Consider the following 6,000-nt stretch of genomic DNA (forward strand, 5'->3'; position numbering starts at 1 on the left):
CAAACTATCAATATTGTCCTTGAATGTGGTGCTTGAGCCATTGAATCTCGTTCTGGATATTTGAAGTCAATTACACTATCAAGATTGAGCTTCCTCTAAATGTTTATAGCAGCAGGACAATTCTGAAGCATATGGAGAAGGGACTCCTGGAGAACTCCACACCTACAACAAGAACAAACAAAAACTATATGTTGTTTAACATGAAAAAGGTTAGTGGGTAGATTTCCGTGAAAGACAAACCATAATATTTATTGTGTGCATCGTACAAGTTAATATATATATATATATATATATATATATATATATATATATATATATATATATTTAAAATCTCTAATAATACATGAATTATTACTTCTCCTCTCACAATAAAATAATCAAGTACTGCCTTTAAATCTTTAATAGATGATAGTATTTGTGATATCAAAATAGTTTGAAGAAAATATTTTTATTAGATAAATTTATCCCTTAATTACTCTTTCACCTACTATACTCATTATTTTCTTGCAAATTCTCACCTCAGATTAATTATATTGAAATATTAGAAGATAAAAGTTGTTACAAAATCAAATTTATCATTTTCTTAAAAAATAAAAAAAGTGTGGACAGAATATATCTGTATTTCCACTAGTTATCTTAACTGGATCAGAATAATTTGCGAGAATTCCAAGGCTACTCTAGTTTATCTACTACTCAAAAATAGACTCGCAATTAACAGGTAGTAAAATTTGGTAAAAGTGATTCAAAATTAAGTAATCTAGTTATTTTATCTTATAAATATGATTTTACTTAATTTTATTCTTACAACTGAGAAACAAAAATTAATATGTTAAAGATAAAATAACTAAATTATTTATTAAATAATAAAAATGGTTGAACCGTTTTGATCGGTTTGTCACAAGAGAACTTCAAACCAAATGAAAAATGTAACTACCACAAGAAAGAAACAACACACTCAAGCGACATTTAAAGTTCTCAAATTAATACATAATCATGATAAAATTTTAACTAAATATAAAATCATAAAAAATATTAAAATAACTTATCTTTCTAATCCGATAAAATAGGTTAGACTTTATGAGTTTATAATATGATATTTTTAAAGTTTGATATGTTCTTATTTAATAAAAAGGTTAAATTTAAAATTTTAAAAATAATATTAAATAAACTATATTTTAAAAATAAATTTATTTATATAATATAATAAAAAAACTATTATACATATATTAAAAATATAAACAAATAAATCAATTTATAAAACAAAAAAATTATCAATATTTAAAATATTTTGTTTATATAATTATTTTTTATTATAGATTTATAAACTTATAATTTGTGCGTAAGCGTACATCAACTAAAAAATGATTCAATTTTTTCTTATATTTCTTTTAAAATTTTAAATTTTAATAATATTAAATAAATTATATATTAAAAATAAATTTATTAACTTTTAAAAATTAAATTTATTGATCTAATTAAAATTATTAATATAAATAAATTAATAAGTCAAGATAAATTTTAAGAAGAATAGATTAGATTTATAAAAAAAATCTATACTAGATAATATAAGAAGGACTTAAACTTTAATTATGTAAACAAGTTCAACCTATATATTCAAAATCTAATTTAATTGAATTTTCATCGGATGTCACAAAGATAATGCTCAATTACAAATTCTTATTGACTACAATAAATGTTAGTTTGAGAAAAATATAATATTTGAAAACTCTAGATTTAAGGATATTTTGAAAAGAAAATTGAGATTTGTTGCAAGTTTATAAATACGTATAAAGTGTAAAGTCTTAAAATAATTTAATGTTCATAATTTTCTTTTCTCAATTAACATCTAAAAAAACCTAACTTAATCATATTTTAATTGATAAAAAAATTTCTGCTAAAATGATTCTTTAAGTTAAGGGAGATAGAATGATGATTTGAATTCATGTGTTAATAGAGATTTTATTTAAAAATATATTTATATTAATGTACAATGCATAAAATTGAAATAAATTGGTCAAGAAATCCAACATATGACAATATATTTAAAAAAATTCAATTATCTGTCACATTATACTGAATCTCTTAATGAAATAAAAACATCATTAAAAAGAAATCTTATTAAAAGTGGTTGATTAAAGTCTTCATGTACTAATAAAATATATAAAAAAATATAAACTTAAAAATTTATGTTAAGAACAAACAACTAAACATGTACATAATGATGTGTTCAGCCTAAACAATACACACAAACAAAATAGAAGAGTGAAAAAAATATATTTTACACACATTTAAAGCATATATAAGAAAGAAAACAAATAAAACGCATAACATATGACAATATAACTCCTAATTTTCATTCAACACTGTGTCACTTGTTTTATATAAGTAGACCAAATTTATCAACCTTATATTAAATTCTTTAATTTTTATGATAATTATTTTAAAAATTATATTAATATATAAAAAATTATAATTAATCAACAGTGTAAATTATTTTATAGTTAAAGATTTAAGATGCATTGAAGTTTATGGTATCATTTCAGATGAATAACTAACTTCTTAAAAAGTTGAAGAGTTGTAATCATTAAATACTTTCAATTCCTGCTTAGGACAATATCAGCAGTCTCAATAGCAATGTCTGTACCAGCACCTATTGTCATTCCCACATTTCCTGTCCAAGTGCAGGCAAATCATTGATACCATCCTCCACCATAGCCAGTGTACCCAGAAATCCCTCAGACAAATAGAAAAAGAGTCACTCAATATGTTACAACGTTCTTCACCTTACAAGTTTAAGTAGAATTCAGGCAGAGATAAGATTCAAGCCAATTTAAGATGCATTGAAGTTTATGGTGATCAATAACTTTAAGTTGAAAAGTTGTAATCATTAAAATTAAATACTCTCAATTCCTGCTTCCTTTGCTATAGAACCAGCAGTTCCAAAGTCACCAAGATGCTCTTGATTTTCATGGACTTGAGAATGAAAATGACTTCTTGGGCACTTGGTTTCAATGGATCAGATACCGCTAAAACTCCAACTACTTTCTCATTTATAGATTACCCAAACTCCTGTTTGACAGTTTGAGTCATCTTTTCAACCTCAGCAAGCATATCTTCAGCAACTAACAGAATTTCAATGTTATGGTCAGCCAACAAGCTCTTATTACCCACAATTACTAACTTGTTTTTACAGGGGCATTTACTCCATGTCCTGTAATTGAAACAAAATCTTGTGTTTTTGATAAAAACATTCTTTTCTTCTCTAATCTTTTGACATAATCAATAATAGTCTTAGCCGGTGAATGTTCACTATTCACTTGAGGAAGGCAACTAACATATATGACATATATATGCATCTATAATCCTTGAATTTTGAAAGCAATTGAGAAATTAAAAAATTACATTGAAATCAAGTCATAACTTAAAAAAAAAACTATCAGAATGGGAAAACAAACTCTTCTTTATTATAACTATTAACGAAACGAAGTCTTTGAGAAGGAGACAGAGGAGATGAAACTCAGCAATAAGTTCATATAATTCTTGGAGTACCATTTTTGTCAATAGTTCTGTTCTCACTATCACAGGTTTTCCAATAATGAGAGTACCCATCTTATTGAAAACAATGCAGTTCACCGACAAGACATCATAAACAATGCAGTTTTTACAGATAATTTTGGGATTTCACAACACTATTTCCCTTCACTCAACTTAACATTAACAAAAAAAAAAAACAGCACTTCATATTAAGAACCAACTAATGATATAAAGTGAACGATACAAACATTAGTACTCCTTTTCTAAAAGGTTAAAAAACATTTGATGTCAAATTAATTAGAAGAAATAACTCTAAAATATTAGCACTCATTTCTTATGTTTATTTTCATCTTGCCACTTTATTAACTGCTCAACTTTAAGCTCACCAAATCAACATAGTCAAAGCAAATTCAGAATTCAAGGAGCTAGTCTAACTCTAATCTAATGTCAATTGCAGGCCTTATGTGCACTACTAAAAATTTTCTTATTATACGGAGATTTTTTGTGTGGATTTTGCATAAAAATTCACAAAATACACATTTCCAACAAACTTTTCTATGAATTTTGATCCACAAGTAATTCCTTCGCGGGTGACAAGTTCCAACAGATTTAAAATCTGCAAGAAATTTTCCTGCACAAAAAGCAAGATTTCAGTTGTGTAATTAACTCTGCCTTAGCATTGGACTTCTTGGACTAATCCTTCAAAACAGATTCACTATTCTTCTTTGCAGCTTTCATCTCTACAGAACACAAAAGGCACCAAAGAATTCAATTCATAAAACCCTCTATCAACAAGTAAATTTAAATTTATTCCAATTAAAGCAATCAGTTTTTTAAAAAATAAAACAGGAGATATTAGATAATAAAAATTATATGTGAGTGATAGTATTTGTGAGACAAGAGCAAGTCTTATTTGGATCAATCTCGGTGTAACAAGTTCAAGGACAACATTCCTTCCAATCCTATCAGTTATAGCATCAATATGCTTCACAATGGTCTCTTTGGAATCCTCATTGATCCTGTTCCTCACTGTAATCACAACTCTAACCTTGAATTTCACTGGCTTCATCCATTTTCTTTTCTTTTTGTAGAATAAATTAGGCAACATAAAGTGTATCGACTGAAGAGAGGCAACATTTGTATTGTAGTGGTTGAAGACATGGCACGGTGTGTGACTGAGAGAGACCACTGCTCAGAGGGGAATCCATTTAAAGCGGGTAATAAAAAAGGGATAACAAACGTATTTTGCCAAAACAGGGAAAACTCCAAAACAATATAAATGCCCTATCATGTCTCAACTATGTATAACACCCATGAGGCCTTTAAGGATGTCCAGAACCTCATTTGGATTTGCATTAGTGCCTCTTATTGCAGAAACAAAACAAAACCCATGATTTCACCAACCTATGATCCACTTTTTCTCAATTCTATTTAAACCAAACAACATAAGTAACTCCTTAGATATCCTTCAAAGCAACAAACATGTACAAACAAGGATTCATGGAAATTCAACAAGACCCTCCTTCTCTCCTTCCTCTTCCTCCTCCTCCTCCTCCTCCTACTCCTACTCCTACTCCTCCTCACTCTTTTGGTTACTACCATAGTTTAGGGAAAGAACAAGCCACCTCTAAACCAAAACACACCACCATGAACACCAAAAGCTACTACCCTCCTCCAAGTTGTGCTGCTGTTGGTGGTAATGTTTCTTCAAATCAAAATTTAAGCAATGGTGCTCAACAACAACAGTACAAAAAACAAATTAGAAGAAGACTCCACACTAGTAGGCCTTATCAAGAAAGGCTTCTGAACATGGCAGAGGCAAGGAGGGAGATTGTCACTGCCTTGAAATACCACAGGGCTACTGTGAATATGAGACAAGCCAATGTGCAGAAACAACAACTTCAACAACGCCTTCAACACCATCACCAACAACAAGAACAACAACCGCAGCAACAACAACCAGTGTCCTTGAAGCCTTCCCATTCAAGTTTTAACAAAGATGGGAGATCAAGGTCTAGGAGAAATTCTAGGATATACCATTCAACCAAAAATAAATTTTCAAATCACATGAATGATTTATCCTACTCATCATCCTTCTCATTCCACCCTCCTCCTTTAGTTCCAAACTCTTACTCCAATTCCATCCCTGTTACTTCCCCATTTTCTCATCCACCTCCTAAGCCACCAAAAAACCCCAATTTAACACTTGCAGATCAGACATTGGGGTTGAACCACAATACATGTCATCTCAACAATTCAAAACCTTCCCTTTTCCCAAACAACAGCAACAACAACTCTTCATTGTGCTCTTACTCATCTCCAACACCATCTTCTCCTCCACTTGTGACTAATCATGATCAAGATGTTCCTCCAATTGGATCATCACATTCACAAGGAGAAGGGGCTTCTTCCTCAGCGGTGGATACCATTGAGTCCAGTGCTACAACCCGTGCCACTACTAAAGAT

The sequence above is a fragment of the Cajanus cajan genome, chromosome 9, assembly GCF_000230855.2.
Source record: "Cajanus cajan strain Asha chromosome 9, NIPB_CcT2T_4, whole genome shotgun sequence".
NCBI classification, from domain to species: domain Eukaryota; kingdom Viridiplantae; phylum Streptophyta; class Magnoliopsida; order Fabales; family Fabaceae; genus Cajanus; species Cajanus cajan.